General features: G+C 35.9%; 1 long non-coding RNA gene and 1 other non-coding gene across 3 annotated transcripts in view; both read left to right on the forward strand.

Moving 5' to 3' along the window:
- LOC116152585 (uncharacterized) overlaps positions 1–21,089 on the forward strand; it is a 590,777-nt gene that overhangs the window by 449,176 nt on the left and 120,512 nt on the right. For both annotated transcript variants that reach the window (XR_010382861.1, XR_010382862.1), the window contains exon 3: positions 2,952–3,032. This is a non-coding gene — a long non-coding RNA (uncharacterized LOC116152585). The remainder of the gene's footprint in view (positions 1–2,951; positions 3,033–21,089) is intronic.
- Positions 11,835–11,907, forward strand: TRNAA-CGC (transfer RNA alanine (anticodon CGC)). Its single transcript has one exon. It is a non-coding gene; the product is annotated as a tRNA-Ala (tRNA).

Below are 21,089 nucleotides of genomic sequence, written 5' to 3' on the forward strand. Positions count from 1 at the left end.
ACAGATTATCGACCCCTTTATTACAACTGTTGATTTACTCTTTAGGAATCAAAGCTTTACATTTTTTTCTTCAATATTCTGTTAATAACCCAACAAACTCTGAAGGACTTTCTATTTTGACAGTTGTACTCCTTCAACTTCCACCAAAAGAAACACCCACAGACACATACTTTTATGGATTTTGTCAACACATTTCTCCCACCTTCTTTTTCTACTACCTTATCTGTCAAACTTTGTTTTCATTTCATTGTTTGTTCTTTTTTTCATTTAGCAAAATAGTCTCCCTCTAATCCTTTACAGCTGCTTGCTTCTTTTGCATGCATGCCATTTATTTTGCCATTATGGCTTACTTTTTCAATCTTTCTTGAACAATATTTGGTCTTAATTAAAATTGTCTTCTCCCAGCAACAATGGGACATTCTGATGTGTGGTTTGGAAACATACACACATTCCTATTTCATTAAAGATAGCATGTATCTATCTAATCTTTAAATGTGATCATAAATGAAAGGACTTGTAAGTGAGATCTAAAAAAAAAAAAATCAGACAAACGAACTTATTTGCAAAACAGAAACAGACTCACAGACATAGAAAACAAACTTGTGGCTACTGGGAGGAAAGGGAGTGGGAAGGGATAAATTGGGAGTTTGAGATTTGCAGATGCTAACTAGTATATAGAAAAATAGATAAACAGCAAGGTCCTACTGTATAGCACAGGAAACTATATTCAATATCTTATAATAGCCTATAATGAAAAAGAATATGAAAGAGACTATATATATATACACACACATATATATATAACTGAATCACTATGCTGTACATCAGAAATTAGCACAATGTTGTAAACTGACCATACTTCAATTTTAAAAAAGAAAACAAATAAACAAAAGGACTTGTGATATTCCAGGATCATCCCCCCACCATACTAGAATCTTAAAATATAAGTTTCAAGTAACTAGATAACAGATTTTATTTGGTAATTTTCACCTTCCACATACATTTTAATTACTCAGTAAACACTTTAGACATTAAAAAACATTTTAAGTGAATTAATGATATAGAACTGAAAACTTGCAATTAGTTGGAAAGAGCACTTCATTTTATGGGACACGCGACTTCCAATTTAGGATTTTTATGCTGAGGCATATAATATATGACAATGGCAACTGTCTGCAAAGTGTGACGCTGTATGTATCTTGTTGATTACATGAGACGGGCATATGCAAGCACCTCTCACAGCTCTGGGCACAGTGAGCCTTCAGCAGAACTTCAGGGTTGTTTACTGTAGAATTATGAGTAATAAATGAGAACAAGGCAGACAGTTGTGCATGCACAGTTAGAAGATGATGCGGCATTGGATTAGTTGATATACTTTCAGGGAAGCAGGATAGTTCTGCAATACATCCAGAAATTTGTAAAATGTTATACAGCCGTTCTTGGCATTTCAGTATTTTTGGCCTAGTGTCCCATTATCCTGAACTTTAGAATATTCTCTTTCTTGCCAAAAATGGTTAACATTTTCTTTCAAAGTTTGTTTCTCCCTAATGTAAATATAGCTTCTGATGTCTTTCTGGAATCTAATGGGACATGTTATTTGCTGTACAGAATTTATTTGGCTGGAAAGCATCTTTTCTTCAAAGTGATTTTTAATACTCAAGAATAGGCAAAAGAAACAAGCACATAGTGAGGGAACTAGTAAAAAAATATGTATTATATATATAAATATACACTATATGTTATACATAAGTACATTTATATTTATATAAACATATAAGTATTTAAGATATGTATTTAGTATTTATATATGCTAAATAGATACATTTAGTTCCTGATCGCAGCTTTTAGAAGCATTGAGTTGGTGATGTAATTTGTATGAGTCTAGCCCTTAAAGCATGACCTGATACCATCCCTCTTGCAATGGGATAAAAAGATGCTCATTTATTTCTGTTCCAACCTGCCACACGGGCCTTGGCAAAGTTATACGTCTCAGGAGCACCATTTCCCCCTACCTCTGTTCCTAACATGATCTTTGCCACTTAATGGATTAGAGATTTTCAGAAAAGGGTGGGAGTTAAGGCCCGGGTGTCCCTGATGCTGCTTCACTGAGATTCATGCCCGAATTTAGTATCACACGCATGAGGCTGGGAGTGAGGGAGTGTTGGAGAGGAATGCAATACTGTCCCATTCTACCTAATGGTATGCGTTTGTGTTTGAAGAACATGGAGAAGTAATGTTGGGATCTGCAAAGTAACAGTATATCTTGCCTGTCACTTTATTTCTCTCTTAGCAGCTATATGGGAGAAAATACTGTTTAAAAAAAAGTTTATTCCACAGATAATTGAAAATGTTTGTGAAAGTTTAACTTATTAATTTTTTTATCCTGTATAGTGTAAATTGTCTAGAAGTAGAAGCCACCTATATACCTACATACTGCATATCAGTTATCAAATGGATGACTATTATTTTCCACATTTTATTAATCTTCCCCAGGAAAATTATAGGACATAAAGTAAGAATACTTGCTTGAATCTATTAAAGAGGTCAATAGTAAAAGAAATAAGGAGCCAACACCCCCTATTACTTATAACTCAGTGTTATGACTACAAAAAACATTTATGTTGGTAACGTGTATAATAAGAAAACATTTCAATTACAAATGCTTTAGTTTAGTACAACAGCCATTCCCAGTAAAAATAACATGTGATTGAATGATTTTTTTTGTTGTATTTCATAATCTGGAGCCTAATTGATGCCTTGGAAGTCCCAGAAAGACAATTTTTGTTTCTGTTTTGTACATTTAACAAAATCTATGATAACAGTAATGTATAGGGAGTTACTTTCAAAATGGCAATGAGGAGTGATAATAAACATTTCATAGCTAATCAGCATCACTCTACAAAGACATGTATTGCTCTAAATGTTCTCTTTCAACTTCCTTTTATTTATAGGACTTGAAGACTGCCACTGCAAAGCTGCATCATGAGCTGCTTGGGCTTCTAAAGTGTCTGATGGATTTTTAATCATATAAGGTAAATACTGAATTTATTTTAATTGTATCATCAGGATGCAATGAAATACCATTCTTTGCCTTAAGACTTATTTTCTTTATGCCAAGAAGGAAGTTAATTTTCTTTTATTTGGTCATATATTGAATTAAGTAGTTCCTCTGCTTTGTTAGCTCCAAAGTGACTGGGGGAAGTTATTGGCATATGGACAGTCCTCTGGTGGGCTTATACCTTTTTTATCTGTAGAACTATTGAATATATTATATGCTTCAGCCTGTACACAGTTTTTGTTTGCTTAAAGTCATTTTGTCCCTTTAAACACCATGTTAGCATGTTCAAATATTACACATAAAGTTTAATGGCTAAAGATATTTTTATTGTACTTATGACTTAGGTAGCCATATTGGAGGTATATTATTAATTTGAAGTGGAAGCTGAGTTATGGCTGGACTTTTTTCTTTTCATTAGTCCTGGAGGGCAACACATTTGCTCACTCCATATTTAAAAATATAGCTACAAGAATAGAAACGGCCTCATACTCTTTTCAGTGGCTTGTGTGCGTATGATGTGGATGGCTTTCTTTTCGTTAGAAGGTATGATTAGTTTTTCTACTTTCTCTTTCTTTGCCTGTGGTCCTTTATCAAGCATCACAATGGGGTTTTTATTTTTTATTTTTTGTTTATTTTTTGTTTTCAGTTGTTGGACAGTAAATTGAGACATTAGTGATCACTGCTTTCTTTCAGCACCTATAATTACAGAGGAAAGAATTAAGATAGGAAGGATGCCCAGGAAGGCAAGGCTTGGCTAGTAACTGTTGAGAAAACCTCCTTTAATGCAACTAAAGGGAGACATAGGGGACTGCATCACTTGTGTCCTCATGAAGAACAATAAATGAAGCAAAGAACATTTTCTTCTGAAAAGCGGGTTTCCTAGAAAGGGAATATGCCAGCTTGCAGTACTGTTTCCCATGTCTGTCAGACAAACAATAATAGCAAGGAAGGAATAACTTGTCTGTAAGTTGTCTGCCCAGGTACAGTTGGTGGATACATGCACACACAAACACACACACACATCAGATTGGATGGTGTTTAGGGGTCCAAAGGAAACTCACACTCTGTATGCACAGAAATATAGATATAAATGAAAAGAAAAAGAAGTATATTTCAAGGAGTAATTGGAGAGAAGTTAAATATACACCAAATTTACTAAATCAGTCAAATTAAAAAAAAATAAAGGCCTTGATAAAATTTATGTCATGAACTGCATGATGAGGCATATGATCATCATTGTACAAGTTCTCCATTATAACTTGGATGAGATAATAGGGAAAGGATGGGCAGTCATGTGGAGAGAATTAGGGGAAACTACTATTCATTTGCACAGCACAAAACTGTCTGTCATTCACAGGGCTCTTCCAATCAAAAAGAACATCAAATGGCACTTAAAATATCAATTTGATGTGATTTGGAGACACTCTGAAATATAATTACATCTTTGAATATTTCAGTGTAGTCTTTCATAGTTCCTTTTGCCAGTTTAAGTAATCCTGGTCAATTAACCTCTTTTCCCTCCTTGAATTTATATGAAATTCTGCAGTCTGTCCCTGCTTGTGAACCCACGGAACACTGGCTGTCTTCAGATGTACTTTGATAGTAGATAGGAGGTAGTTTTATTTTTATTAGCAAAAAAGAAACACTATTAATTTATTAAATGACTAGAGGTTATATTGAAAATTAATATTTCATTTGATTTTGATGGGATTTTTAAATAACATTAAAGCCACATGGAAATTTGTCTGCACTGAGAACTTTCATTTTAACAAAAGTTTCAGGCAAGTAACATGAGCAGAATGAAAGGACAGCCTGTCTCTTCTAGATTCTTGTTCTAACAATGAAGCTCACTTTCTCTCCCATTTGCAGCCTCTTCTTCCCAACCCTGGCTCTTTCTCCTTTGGCCACACGGTCAGGTCTTCACCTAAAGTGACAAAGGGGGATTCTAACATCGTTCCCCTCACCTCTGCAGGGACTGAATATGCCTATTTTTTATTGCTAAGAATTATTTCCTCAAAACTTTAGGTGAGGTTTTTAGAATTTATATTCTCCAGTCTAAATACCAGAATATATTTTTAAAATTGGCATTAGTTAAGAGTGAGATAAATTGTGAATATAACAGAGACATTTTATGTTGTACGAAGAAACACATATTCAAGTTTAGAAGGTAAATGTCTCCAATGTGATGGCCAATATGCAATTAGAATGTGGATGATATTAACAGGCAGACTGAACAGAGAAGGGGCTCTAAAATAGGTTAGCACTCAGAATAGAGAATGCTTCCCAAACTGAGAGCTGAATCCAACAGGTTGAAGATGGACAATGATAAACTCAAAGATGACCTCCTAGAGCAAACAATACTGAGGGGATTCAGAGGCTTAAAAAAATTAGATATGACTTGTTTTGAGAAGACAAGACTTGCAAGTGCAAGTGCTAATTCTCTAAATATCTGAACTGATACCAAATGAAAGGGAAGTTAGACTTTATAGCTGTGATTCTGAGGGAGGTCTTGGGACATTTGGGTGTAACATGACCTGATATGGGAAAGATTTTAAAAATAATATTATATGGATTTGGTTTAAGCAAACAAAAGACAAAGAAAAGATGTCAAAATTAAAATTTCTCTGAAAACAGAATGGGCTGCTGCATAAAGGGCTGAGGGTTCTGACCCCAGAGTCAGCATCACCTGGTGTGGTTGGCTAGCCAGCCACTTCTTGCCAGGGATTCATGACTCAGTCAGCACTGGAGGAGATGACAGTTTGCATCTCTTTCATTATTCTAGCTATCATTTTTCAATGGTCTTTCATTTGGAGAAATATCCTTTACATATGCCATTAGACCATGTGTTTAATACTAAGTAGTACTATTTTATGCTCTGTGTTTTCATTTTTTAAAATTGAAGTATAGCTGACTTACAATGTTGTGTTAGTTTCAGGTGTACAGCATAGTGATTCAGTATTTTTGCAGATTACATTCCATTATAGCTTATTAAAAGACAATGGGTATAATTCCCTGTGCTATTCAGTAAATAGCTGATATATTGTGTTGATATATTGTTGCTGATATATTGTGTATATAGTAGTTTGTATCTGTTAACCCCAAACTCCTAATTTGTCCCTCCTTCATTTCCTCTCCCCTTTAGTAACCACAGGTTTGTTTTCTATGTCTATGAGTCTGTTTCTGTTTTGTATATGCAATCATTTGTAGTATTTTTTAGATTGCATGCATGAGTGATATATAGTATTTATCTTTCTCTAGCTGACTTATTTCACTAAACCTAATATTCTATAGGTCCATCCATGCTGTTGCTAATGGCAGTATTTTATTATTTTTATGGCTGAGTAATATTCATATGTGTGTGTGTGTGTGTGTGTATACCATTTCTTTTTAATACAATCAGCTGTTGATGGGCACTTCGTTTGCATCTATGTCTTGGCTATTGTAAATAGTGCTGCTATGAACATTGGGGTACATGTATATTTTTGAGTTAATGTTTTTATTACTTTCCAGCTGTGTACCCAGGAGTGGAATTGTTGGATCATATGGTAGTTCTGTTTTTAGTTTTTTAAGGAACCTATAGTGTTTTCTATAGTAGTTTCACCAATATACATTTCTAACAGTTTTCTCCGCATCTTCTCCAAAATTTGTTATTTGTATACTTTTTGCTGATAGCCGTTCTGACAGGTGTGAGATGATACCTCACTGTGATTTTGATTTGCATTTTTGTAATAATTAGCATAGTTGAGTATCTTTTCTTGTGCCTATTAGCCATCTATATGTCTTCTTTGGAAAAATGTCTATTCAGGTCTGACCGTTTTTTGATTTTTTTTTTTTTTTTTTTGGTTTTGATTTGTATGAGCTGTTTGTATATTTTCAATATTAACCCCTTGTTGGTCATATTATTTGCAAATATTTTCTTTCATGCCGTAGGTTGTCTTTTTGTCTTATTGATGGTTTCCTTTGCTGTGCAAAAGCCTTTAAGTTTAATTAGGTCCCATTTGTTTATTTTTTGTTTTTATTTCTTTTGCCTTTGGAGACTGATTCAAGAAAATATTGCTATGATTTATGTCAAAGAATGTTCTGCCTATATAGTCTTCTAAGAGTTTTATGGTATCATGTCTTACATTTAGGTCTTTAAACCATTTTGATTGTATTTTTGTATATAGTGTGAGGAAATGTCCTAATTTCATTGTTTTACATGTGACTGTTTAGCTTTCCTGACACCACTTGTTGAAGAGATTGCCTTTCTCTGCTGCATATTCTTGCCTCCTCTGTCATAGATTAATTAACTGTAAGTAGGTGGGTTTATTTCTGGACTCTCAATTCTGTTTTATTGATCTATGTGTCTGTTTTTTTTTTTTTCCCCCTCAGTCCCACACTGTTTTGATTCTTGTAGCTTTGTAGCACTGTCTGAAGTATGGAAGGGTCATGCCTCCAGCTTTGTTCTTCTTTCCTCAGGATTGCTTTACTTTGTCAATTCTGGGTCTTTTGTCTTTCCCTACAAATTTTAGAATTATTTGTTCTAGTTCTGTGAAAAATGTCATGAGCATTTTGATAGGGATTGCAGTAAATCTGTAGATTGCTTTGGTTAGTATGGCCATATTAATAATATTGATTCTTTTAATTCAAGAATATGTTATAGCTTTCTATTTCTTTGAATCATTTTTAGTTTCCTTTATCAATTTTTTATAGTTTTCAGTGTATAGATCTTTCATCTCCTTGGTTAAATTTAATCTTAGGTATACTTTTTTGATGCAATTTTAAATGGAATTATTTTGTACTTTCTCTTTCTGTTAGTTCATTATCAGTGTATAGAAACACAACAGATTATTTTTGGATTATTAGTCTTATGTTCTGCAACCTTGCTGAATTAATTTATTAGTTCTGGAGCAGACTTTTGGAGTAGAGGCTTTAGGGTTCTCTGTACAAAGTATCATGCCATCTGCAGATAGTAACAGTTTCACCTCTTCCCTCCCAATTTGTATACCTTCTATTTCTTTTCCTTTACCGATTGCTGTGGCTAGGACTTTAAGTACTATATTAAATATAAATGGTGAGAGTAGGCATCCTTGTGTTGTCCCTGAATTTATTGGAAGGCTTTCAGCTTTTCTGCATTGGGTACTGTGTTGGCTGTGGGTTTGGCATAAATGGTCTTTATTATGTTGAGATATGTTCCCTTTATACCCACTTTGATGAAAGTTTTTATCATGAATGGATGTTGAATTTTGTCAAATGCTTTTTCTGCATCTATTGAGATGATCATCTAGTTTTATCTTTCCTTTTGCTAATGTGATATATCACACTGATTGATTTTCAACTGTTGAACCATCCTTGTGACCCTGGAAAAATTCCAACTTGATTATGGTGTATGATCTTTTTGTGCATTGTTGGATTTAGTTTGCTAAGGTTTTCTTAATTTAAGATGATTTTTATATAAAGAAATTTTATTTAGAAAAAAATGTAGGATTTCTTCAGGGATTTTTGGTTTAGGCTTGTCTCCCAGTTGCATTAGTCCAGCTTGGAGTACATAGTCTTGATCGGGAGTGCTTTAATGTCTACTTTTTCTAATAAGGAGGATGGTGGAAGAGGTGACTGCATCACCTTGAAATAAAATGAAGTGGGCAGGCTGTCTTGGATGCAATCAGAGCTAAATTTTGAGAGAGGAATTCAGGAGTATATGGATTGAAATACCCAAGCCCTCATTTCCTTTATGAGCATGTTGGGGTTTAATCTTCTGGAAATAATTCTATTTTAATTCCATTTCTAACTAGGATATGGACTTTAAGTCAGCTGTTTACTGTGTTTTAGTTCATCTGTATAATAAGAAGACTAAGCAAATGACCCTCAAGATTATTTATAGCTCCAAAAATCTACAAATTTCAGCTATCCGGTGGAAGTTGCCCATAGTGAGGCACAATGATTTAGTGATTACAATCTCAGTCCCAGTGCAGCATTTCTGGGTTCCCACTTACTGCATCTGTCACTTTGGTTTTTTATGTGAGGTCTCCGGGGCTTCGTTTACTAGTCTGTGAAAAGAGGATGATGAAACTGCTGCTTACGATACGACGTTGTTATTGAGGTTCATGTACTAATGATGGTAAGAAAGAATGATTTAGCATCAACCATTGCAAACTATGTGCTTTGCCATTTCACTGGTCTTGAATTAGAGCCCAGTAGTTATTTTCGTTACCTAGGAGTGCATTTTATAGTATAGATTAGAATTGAATATTTTATGGGTCCTTAACTTATTATTTTTCAATGATTTAGGATTATGACTAGGTTAAGATGTTGGCCTTTCAGTAAGACTTCTGTTCATGCACTAGATAAAACCAGAGATTTTCCTGAGGAATGTCTGGATGTCAGCTGTAGATATTCTCTTTTGTGCTTCTCTGCATAGGTAAAATGGTAGCCTGTTCAGGTAAGGGTTCTCATTAGGCATCTGAGAAGATGCCAAAATCATGCATGCTTTAAAACCTGTGGATATGCCCTTAATTAGTAACACCAGAAATTAGGGTCTATCACTCATCGTACAGTATATGCATCACAATTTCTGCCAGCCAGTGTTAGTCAACAAAGTAGTGGCAAGAAATAATATTGAGGGAAGATTGCTCACATGATACAAATTTTTTTTCATTCATCAATATAGCTTATTACATTTATCAATGGATTAAATAGGACTATTAAAATCTTCGTATTTCCCCTGTAGAAGTACTTCCACAGCTTGAATCAATGCATTTAACTTACACTGATTTCTGTTATAGATGTTAGGAACCCACGCTTACATTTACTGTAGTAATGTTATTTATAGTGTGGGTTTACTTCATTCTTTATTAAGCTTCTCTATTAAGGAGACAATGGGACATACTCTCCTCTAGTCTCAACACTCCAAATAAGATTTGGAGTAAGATTTCTCCTGGCAACTTGTTTATCTTTTACTCATCATTCCAGAAGATCATGTGATAGATTTATTTGCAGGCACGTGTACAGTACTAGGAAGCTCAGAGCCAATACTGTTGAACATGTCAGCAAGTAAACAGAATTGAATGGCGTCTACAGTAACAAAGCATCACTGCTCTGGGGTCAGTTTATGTGTGGACCCCATCTCGTTTATATGGCTCTAAGGCAGATTCAGTCAGGATGGTACCTCATTTTTTTCCCCAGTGTTTATATTATGATGGTGTTGCGAAGATTATACAAGATAATCACTTAATATACTAATATACATTGTTGGTAAATATTACCTGTTGTCAATATTAAAATAAGAAGTTCCCCAAGAAGCAGCTCTTTTTCTGCCCCCTTTCTTGGCTTACAAAACACACACACACACACACACACACACACACACACACACACACACACACACACATCCTTCCATGTGTTCATTCAGTAAACATTATGGAGTGCCTGTTATGTGGACTTATTACTCATCTGTATGTGAGTCAACAATACAGATATGATCCGTACTGTCACAGACCTTATGTTCTAGATGGGTGTGATGGGGTGTGGAGTTCATGAACAATAAAAGTAGGTGAAAGAAAATATTTAGTAGTAATAAGAGCTAAATTGGAAGTAAAACAAGTTGAGAGCCCAAGGAGCTACTTTGAATTGTGTTTTCAGAAAAGGCCTCACTGTAGAGGTGACGTTTTAAGTAGGAATCTAAATAATAATAATGAGGCAATATCTGCAGGATGAGCTCTCAGAGGGAACAAAGTCCTAAGTCCCAAGAAAGATGAGGATCTGATTGGAGAGAGTCCAAGGTGCTGCGGGAGAGCCGTCAATGAACAACTGTGCATGTAGGCAGGGGTCTGTCTTATCTTTCTTTCACTCTGAAGGGCCAAGGCCCTCCTGCTTGGAGAAGCTCAGTCATCTTTCTTGCTAACACACTCTTCTCCTTTCTGTCTTATCCTACCTGGTAAACTGACCCAGGGCTTACTCCTTAGGCAGCTCATTTCCTTGAAGGCATCTGATCTGATCAGTGTCAGTTACACAATTTGAGCTTGAATTTGGAGTGGGGTGGCAGAAATCTCTCAGGATTCTAACCCAAGTCCTGGTTCCAGCCCAATTTATCACAGTTCTCTATATTAACATTTAAGTCCCAAACACTTTTAATAAGAAAGTGAAACTTTGCCCAATTGCCAGTGCCCCTTGCAGACAGCTCCCTTAAGAATGACACAAAGAGTAGTCCTGTGGTCTGAGAAAGGAGCCCAGTAGTCCTGGGTTCCCCTAACCATGCGCTGCTTGTTTTCAAGTTGGTAATAACTTTATCCCTAGTGTTATTAAATTTGTTCAGTTTTACAAGTTATCGTCACTTATTTTTTTCCCTTCTTCCTATTTTATTTTGTATCAAACATTCTTTTATAAATCATCACTTATTTTTATTTTACACCAAAAACAATTTAGCCACCTCAAATCCTTTTAGGAATAAGCAGGCTGCAACATACTCACTCAATAATAGTACTTAATTTCTTACTTCTGTTTACCAAATATCTCATATTACCTATCAATAGCATTTTTGCTCCTTATGAATATCACAGTCTCATCAAGCTTAAAAAGGGACTTAAATCCCTCAGACTTCTTTATGCTTACCAGCTCAGGTACAATCACAAATTGTTTCTTCCAGGAATGTTGGTCCATCTTTTGTGTCCATCTCAACCCTACACTGGTCCTCATGCATCCTGTGGGCACAAGAGTTGATTCCTTCATGACTCAACAGTTATCTTCAGTGCTTAGCAGATAGGGGAAGAGGAAGGAACTAATTAAGAGTAACCTTCTAGGGGGAGGGTATAGCACAGTGGTAGAGTGCATGCTTCGCATGCACAAGGTCCTGGGTTCAAACCCCAGTACCTCCATTAAAATAAATAAACCTAATTACCCCCAAAATAAGTACATAAATTAAAAAAAAATAACCTTCTAAAAGGTCTTTTACGTGTTCTTTCCATAACCATGTGTATTTTTAGTGATCAGTGTTTTGTTGGACAAGGTTAAAGTATTAATAGCTGTTCTGGAGATTTAAAGTGGGGGACATATTTCAATGTTGATTTGCATCCTCTTCAGGGTTCTTCCCAGTGTTTTGCTCAAAGAGTTGAGTTGCATTGAATTGGCTTTGCATTTGCTGCATGCTTTTCCATGCAGCATGGGGGATACTAATCAAAATACAGATGTATCACAATATGCTTGCAGCTTGATCCGTTTGTCATCAGGAAAGAGGCTTGAAATGAATTTAAGTAACTCTTTTGTTTTTTGTCTGACAGATATAATTTCTGCCCTATATTTATCACCTTATCCAACCCATTACAGAAGATAATAGGAAAAATAGTAAATGTCCTGTGAACTCTCACATTCCTATCCTCAATACGGTATACTCTATTAGTATTTGTATTTTTGGAGGAAAAACCCATTTTCATTTATAATGTTGAAATCAAAATCTTTATCCATTGAGTGAACTAAAATTTAAATGATAATGTATCTCAGTGGAAACAGAACATCATTTTTATACAATATTCATGCAACAACTTCTGTAGCAGTGCCCTATGTCAGGCACTATTTTAAGTATGTTTCAATATTTACTTTATTAATCCCCATAACAGCCTTATGAAATGAATATTATCATTATCCCCATTCTGCAGACAAAGAAACTGAAGGCTAAGGAGATTAAATAACTTGCCCAAGATAGCACAACTGATAAATAGTATGTTACATAACAAGTTGTCCTTAGTAACAAAAGACGATTTCTTGAGAAACAGTAGGCCACAGTGACAATAACATGGTTATTGCAGAATGGAAAATGGTCCTCTTGGTGCTCTTTCAAAGTTCCTGTCACATGATAGGTTACATGAGGAGGTTGACTTTAGAGATGGGGAAAAAATAGTTTAGAATGTGACATTAAGTCTGTATCAAGACAACTTTAGAAAAAGTAATAAAAAGGCATCAATTTCTTTCACTTGGAGACTAAATAATTTTTTCACCCAAGTCTAAATTTTCCCCTCGGAAAGAAAAATAAGATGAATCTCAGCAGGTCTCTGGTAAACCTGTTAGCATTGGTCCTCCCCCTGGATTCTGATTGCACTTTGCCCTACTGTTGTGTAACACCTAGCGTCCTTGGGGTCATTTTTTGACTCTGAATGTGTGCTCCACATGTAATTTACAGTAGCATGAAAAAGAAAATGGAACACCTAATTAATTCACCAATCAGCTGTCAGAGCCTGTGATCTTTTCCTAGTACACCATCGAGTTCCCTGTGGGAGAATCAGTATTCTGAAAGTGCCGTTTCCATTATGCCGCATGTGGTGTTAGAGCAGACTACTACATTATGCTGCTTGTTCATGGAAAATATGCCGTCCTCATGAGTGCCTTGATGACTTTGTTTAAAATACCTTCTGCCACCCCTGTTCTCTTGTTCTTATGAATACGGTGGCTCTGCAGAACAGCGGGTTTTCACAGTGTCATATATTAAGAGACGGGAGATCAGAATATCTCAGCTTCGTACCAGTGCATTTCCTCTCAAGTCATTCCATTTTGTCCTCAAGAAACTTTACCCTGTTTGCTTTAAAAAAAGAGAGAGAGAGTAATTTAAAATCCATCTTCGCAGAGTTGATCATTTTTGAAGACGTTCTTGTCTCAAATATTCCAAAATGGAGATATTTTACACACAGTAGAAATATTCATGGCTACTGTCTCATGGGCTTACAAAATTACAACCAGGTAAATGCATTTTATGAGTATTTTCAGAAAAAAAGGGCACATAGCAAGGAAATAAATAATGCTTGTAGAACTATAGAATCAGTTTATTCATGATTACTATCTGCTTTCATGATTGCATGATCGCATGATTGAGTTTTTCTTTTTTGCTAAGTAACAGACTGCCTCAAAATTTACTAGGTTGACACAATGATCATTCAGTTATTTCTCACAGGTCTTTGGGTCAGTGGGCAGCCATGATGATTCTGGGATTCACTGGTTTTAGCCGAGCTTGTTCGTGCACATGAGGTCAGCTGTGGCTATGCCAGGGCTGGCTAGTCTAGGAGGGCTTCATTCAGTTATTTTCACAATTTTCTGGCTGAGGCACTAGGGTGACTGGGCCACTTATCTCTGATCACACAGTTGATTAGCTTGGACAGATTCACATAGCGGATGGCAGGGTTTCAAGACAAAGAATAGAAGCATTCAAGATTTCTCAGGCCAGCCCAGATATAGGGGCTGGGCAATTGAACTCCACCCCTTGATGAGATTAGCTATAGAGTAACAATACAAAGGGAGTGGATACAGGGAAGAGAAGAGTGAAAAAAATTGAGGCATTTTTGCAGTCTGCCACTCTTAACTATCTGGCAGAGCTTCATGGTCATCTAGACCTGACTCAGGTTTATTTTTTGCATTGTTTCTAATCAGACTGATTCCCCAAGTGATGAGAGCTCTCCTATCTTTGACAGCACAACCTAGCATCAGAGCAGTAATACAAAATATCTATATCCATCCAGAATCTTTTATTTCTGATGTTGCCTCTTTGTTTTTGGCTTTATTGAACATTTAGAGATATGAAAAAATGTGGTGGTCATGGCAGCACAAGAATGTGAATGTATCACTGAACTATACACTTAAAATGGTTTAAGTGGTAAATTTTATGTGTATCTTACCACAATTAAATAAATTAAAAGCAATCAAACAGAACAAAACAAAAATCTCCATTACTAATTATCTCACAGTTTCTGTGGGTCAGGAATCAGGAGTGACTGAGTTGGGCAGTTTTGGAGTATCTATGTGGTTGTTGTCAAGCAGTGGTCATTTAAAGGATTGCCTGGGCTTCATGATCCATTTCCAAGAAGACTCACTCGCATAGTTGTTGGCTGGAGGCCTCAGTTCCTCACTGTGTGGACCTATCCATGGTGTTGCTTGGTATCTTCATGATATAGTGTCTACTATCGCTCCTCATAGTAAGTGATCTAAAAGCGAGTACAAGGATGAAGCCATGATGCCTTTTAGCCTTAGAAGTGACATCCTTTTATTTCTACTGCATTCTGCGTATTAGAATTGAGTCTCTAAGTGTAGCCAACGCTCAAGGAGAGAGGAATTAGGCTAGGAGGAGCATCAAAGATTTGTGAATGTATCTTAAAATTATCACAGACATTATTCAAGTTTTGCTCACTCTCCCAATAAGGTCCTTTATAGCAATAGAAAATACAGGTTCATCTGTCTTTTTTGTGGGTTTTAATCTTAATCTTCATCTTTAATGACATTGGCATTTCAGAAGAGTGGCCAGTTTTTAATGTAGATTATCTCTCAAACTGAATGTCTGATGTTTCCTCAGGATTAGACTCAGTTATGCATTTTGATAGGATTATTTCAAAGGTAATATTCTCAGTGCATCATGCAAGAAGGACCCTGATGTCAACTTTTCTCATTACTGGTGGTATTAATTTTAGTCTTTTGATTAAATTGGTGACTGCTGATTTCTCTGTCTTAGAATTACTTTTTCTTTGTGATTAATAAGATGCATTTTAAAAAAACATGTTTAATTTTGTTTTTTCATGTGTTGTCTAACATTTTAGGTTGTCTTCATCATGAGGGTCAGTTAGGATATCTTTTTCACCAACTGCTATAAACCAAAACAGCGTTTCCTGTTTTAATATCTATTTGTACTGCCTGTATTAAAATATTTTACTGCCAGTTAAAGCTTTGGCTATTGTCACTGGGCATTGTGGTTATAACTTACTTGTTAAAATTGGTATGTGCTGCTCTCTAAGTATTCATATCATATGGTTCCCCAAATTATCATAGATAACTTATGGAAAGAGTTCATAGCTCATTCCAAACTTTATCTTAATAGTAAGTCAGTAAGTTAGATCAACATTAAATGATAGCATTTTTACATAGCAATAAATGCCTATTGATAATAATAACTAATAATCATTAAATGCTTGCTATATTTCAACATTCTAGATGCATTTGCAAGTATTAACTCATTTAATCTTTTTGACATCTTATGAATTGGATGCCATTATTATTCTTGTCTTACTGACTAGAGAGTGAATAATGGTAAAGCTGTGAGTCAAATTCAGGCAGTCTATCTCCAGAGGTTGTACCCTTAATTGTACATTACTGTCATGAAGAGGATTGTGCAAACTTCTATATGAATGTAAAATTTCCAAGGCAAGGGTGCTGGAGTTAGAAGGGAACTTAAAAAGCATTCCTTTCTTCCCTAGCTGAAGAAACTGAAGCTAAGAAAAGGTCAGCTTATTTACTACCTAGGGGTAAAGTTGAAGCAAAATTTAGGTCTCCTCATGCCCAGTCAATCTTGTTCACTTTTCATCATATCATACTGTAAATGTCTAGCAAAATGAAAAGAAATATTCTACACTCAATTATTTCACCAGGGGCAGTGATATAACTCTACGATATCAGTTTCAAAACTGAATATGCAATGTACACAATACATAAATTAAGCATGAACGGCTTTTGCTTGCTTTCTTAGAACATAAATGGGCTTTGGGGAAATGGTTTGGATGACCCATGCATTTTTGCTCAGATAATCTGGTTAGTTCAAACTTTCTTTTGTCCTAAGCAAATATATTTAATATAATTTCTCTGCTCATTTGTTTAAAAGTAATCTTTGTAAATGCAGTTTGTGAACATACTCTGGAAAAAGTCTTTTGTGGTTATCAAGTAGATAAAATATGCAATTCTAAAGATGAACCATTGTGTGCGTACCCATTTAGCAAAACACACGATAGACTCTTTTGTACTGGCATGATCAACTTACAGAATGTAATTCACAGTATTTATCGACATAACCCTTTTGATTTCCATGGATCGATTGCTTTTTTTTTGTTACATTATTTTATATTACATTGATTGTTTTTAAGTGGTACTCAAGGCACCTTTATATTTGGTGGCTTCCCTATGATAGTTAGCAAAGAGTGGTGTTCAGAATGGTTATGTCATATGCTCTGATGAATCAAAAGGGGAAACAGCAATTCAGAACACAGATCAACCAGCAACAATGCCAGGCAGTGCATATTGGATGAATTTGAGAGCCACTGTAGACTGCAGCTATGGCGATAAAGATACTCTTGTATTTTACCCTCTTATTTGTATTGTGTTGAAATTCTTGTATTGATTTTTCTCCTCATTATTACATCTCCTCCTAGTAGCACATGCTTACTTCAAAGGGTAATAGAGATAAAAACACTGAGTGTAGAAGCAGAGTGGTGGTGGTGATTTATGGGTGGTGGAATTTTGTGTCCTGTGGTGGAGATGTCTAGTGCTCTCACTTGGTCAGTTTCCCTCTCCTTCTGGTTGCACTAGAGGAATGTACTTTTCTATCCCTTTACTGTTGTGTTGGGCAGTGTGGTTGGATCAATGGGATCTGAGGAGATGTGGTTGAGCAAGTCATACCTGAGCCTAAGGATGTAATTGCAAGAATTCCTTTCCTTGCCAATGTGACTGAAAAGATCTCTTGCTCTTGGATTGTTGAGCCTCCGTCAGTTTGGAAACCCGAGTGATGAGTGAAGCAGTCCCACGTGGGATTTTCACATAGGTTATATAGCATTAGTGAGAAAAAAAACTCCTGTTTAGGTGGGCCACTGAGTTTGGGCAATACTGAGTTTGTAACAATACTCTGACTAATATATGTCCAACTGAATACTTACTAAATACTTTTGAATTAATTAAACTCTATCTTAAAAACATTTAAATAATTTTGAGGTTTATTATAAATTGTAGCTAATATAATATTTTGTTGAAATTTTATCTTTAGTTTCACTGTATCTTTATTATCAATTCAGTTAACATATTTCCCCCCAAAATTTAATATATATCCTAACCCTGATGCTTCAGTCTTCAGATTTGGTGTTTTCACTTTGAAGCTTTTGCCTCTAATTCTAATGTTTCATGGCTGTTGTCTCACAAGGATTTTGTAAGTAGAGAATTGTCAACTGAAATAAAACCACACAATATGAGAATCGTAGGTTAAGTTTTATTTAGGGCAAAAGGGGGACTATAGCCCAGAAAACAGCACCTCAGCTCTGAGGAACTGCTCCGAAGAGGCTGGGGGTGGGGGGGATCATCAGTATTATATATGATTTTAGTGATGGGGGTACTTGAAGTCAAGCACACATTTAGGCAGAGGCTCGCTGCTAGTCACGAGGAGCAGAATTCACCATGAGTGATTTTAGTGCTTTTCTAGATAAGAGGAGGTGGAAGAATTTGGACTCATAAAATTATCTCCTGAAAATATCCATCTGAAGGCCTGCTCTGCCGGTTTTCCCAGAACACAGAGTGCCTCATTCCAGATCTCCACCCTGAACTCTTTTCAAGGAATCAGCTGGAGGTCAGTGGCTGCAGCGCTCGTGATTTAATCCAAGCAGAGTTAGATGGCAAGTGCCACCGTGGTTCATTCCTTGTAGAGACAGATAACAAGTGCCAATTTTTAGTTGGCAGGATCAAATATTCCCTCCTCTCTCTCCTTTCTTCCTTTCCTCATAAATGGCTGCCTTTAATCTGCCTGAAGAGCTGTTTCTTTCCTTTTTTTTCCTGAAATTTTGGGAACATGCCTTATTAGATAAAAAGGAAGTGCCAAACTCATTGTCTAAAAAAGCAGACACACTTGTGTTCTGTAATTCTGTTAGGTCTGTAAAAAGCGACAAGGCAAGGTTTTGGAGGAATTCTCCCCTCATCATCTAAGAATAATAGTCCATTGTCAAGGAAACAGCATCAGCCTATATGGATTGCAAATTCAGGGATCTGCTGCTTTCTCTGTAGCAGCCCGTTTCTTTATGAGTCCCAGAAACACTGTGAGCCTTAAGGTAGACTTGTGGAAATTGTCACAAAGAAACCAACCAACAAACAAAACCTTAGATAATAAAGATTTCAGCAGTGTCCACCTCCATTTGGGTAAGATTTTTGAACTTTAAGAAAATGCCAAATCAATAATTGGTGTTTTATAAGTGAAAAAAGAATCATAAATAATTGTCTATGAAAGACATTGACCTAACACATTTTAGTAAATTACTGTTAAACATCTGTGTCCTAAATAATATGCTATCCTGGGAGAAGGACTGTGGGAGGAAAATGGTAAAATATTCAAAGATAAAGCATGTCACTATGCTTATACATTAGTAGAAAAAAAGGGCATATGCAGAAATTATTGTCGTATTAGAGGGGATATAATATCTTTGGAATGAAGATACTATATGATAATAAAGTATAAAGAGAGTTTAATCAAAATTTTTAAAATGAGGGCTAGGTAACTGTGCATGGATCAAGTAGCCTTGGAAGATTGGATTTTAATATAAATAAATAAGGAAGTTAAAAAATATAGACCAGAAAGCACCAGATGTGGTACAGGGTTGGTGAATTGTTAGAGGTTGGAGAAGTTGGAGAATTGAATGAATGTGTCTGTGTGGAAATGGATAAACCCAGAAATATAGTTTGGAAGCTTATCAGAAGCTAGTAATACATGGATTTGCTTTGAAGGCAATGGGAGAGGGGTCCATTATAAACATTAGAAAAGGAAAATGAAATAATGTTAAAAGCCTTTTAGTATTTGAAAAATTAAGTTTTAATAAATTATAATACTTAGCGTGGTCTCACTGGCCTCAAATCTCTCAAGTACAAATTTGCTTCAGGAAGTGTTGAGTAGGGCCTGATAAGTAGGCTCAAATGTTTAGAGAGCTCTGGTGAATGTAGTGGGTGACTTCCACAAAACACATTTACCAGCATCTTCTTTTCTTGATTTCATTGATGGTGAGCATGATGGAGCAGAGTAGAATCCGTAGAGTTTATCAGACTAGTTGTTTTGGGATTTGGAAGCAGGTGATCTAATGGCTACTCTTGTCCTGCTGTTTACTAATCACATAACCCTGGAGTCAGTCTCTAAATCTGTTAAACTCCCTGCCCTGCTCAGAAAGCACTTTGACAATGTACCTTATGTGAGCAAGTTAGGTCCACAGGTGACTAATCAAGATATTACGGTGAAGCTGTTAAAGAACAAATCAGAGTGGTTTTCTCTTGTACTAACCCATGATTTTCAAATACATCCCATTATTAGTGGAGCCTTTAAGATGGACTGGTAAGCCCCTTCCCTTCTTCCCTCCCAAAGCCATTTTTTGCTTTCCCCGTAAGATTAGTATTAAAAGAAAAATATAGGAACAGTGACTACCATGGGTAGGGAAAAATGTAACTCCTGTCTCCTATTTAGATATTCATAAAATATGAATGTGTGCGAGTTAGTGTGGTGTTTTTTTCTTTCTTTCTTTCTTTTTTTTTTTTTTTTTTTTGAGGTTATGCAATAGGAGTTCATTGAGTAGAACAACCAGAGAAGCAGAAATCTCAATGGAATAGAAATTTCACCAGAAAGCAGGACCTCAGAGTTGCAACAGAATTGCCTTAAGAATTTGCAAAATTATTAGAGAAAGCATTGATCTTCCTGCAGGGCTTTGGATAAGTGGCATGGAGACAACTTCATTTAAATCTCAAAGGACAGGGTGACATCATCCAGCTTGGTGATCTCAGTTAGCCTTGGGGAATATTCACAGTTACTGGAGGATGAAAGAGGAAGAAGTCAAATCCCAGTGCCATGCAACCAGAACTACATTTGAGAATTTGGAGGATTAAATCTTGGCATGGGTCCGCAAATACTGTAACTGAGCTCCCTGAATGACAGGCGGACAAGCAACCCAATTTACCCCTTTAGATTAAGAAACAAAAAACAGCCTGTGGGCTACAGAGTCTTTGAGAGAAGCTAGTCGTGTCAATTTAGAATGATTTCTGTATGTTTTTGTTTTGAGAGGTACAATACTACTATTCCCAGGTAACTGAGAGTCTCCAGTTTTCTTTCTTTTCTTTTCTTTTTTCTTTTCTTTTTTTTTTGTTTCCTTATACTTTTTTTCTTATTTACCTGTTAAATTGCTCCATCAGACTTTTAAATACAACTGGCTACTTATTGGGAGCTTTTCCAATAAATTCACTTCCATCTTTTACCACTTCACCATAGCTGTTCCACTGGGCAAGGCTCAGGCTTGCTATGCACGTTGCCCAG

Source organism: Camelus dromedarius, chromosome 10, assembly GCF_036321535.1.
Source record: "Camelus dromedarius isolate mCamDro1 chromosome 10, mCamDro1.pat, whole genome shotgun sequence".
In the NCBI taxonomy this organism is placed as follows: domain Eukaryota; kingdom Metazoa; phylum Chordata; class Mammalia; order Artiodactyla; family Camelidae; genus Camelus; species Camelus dromedarius.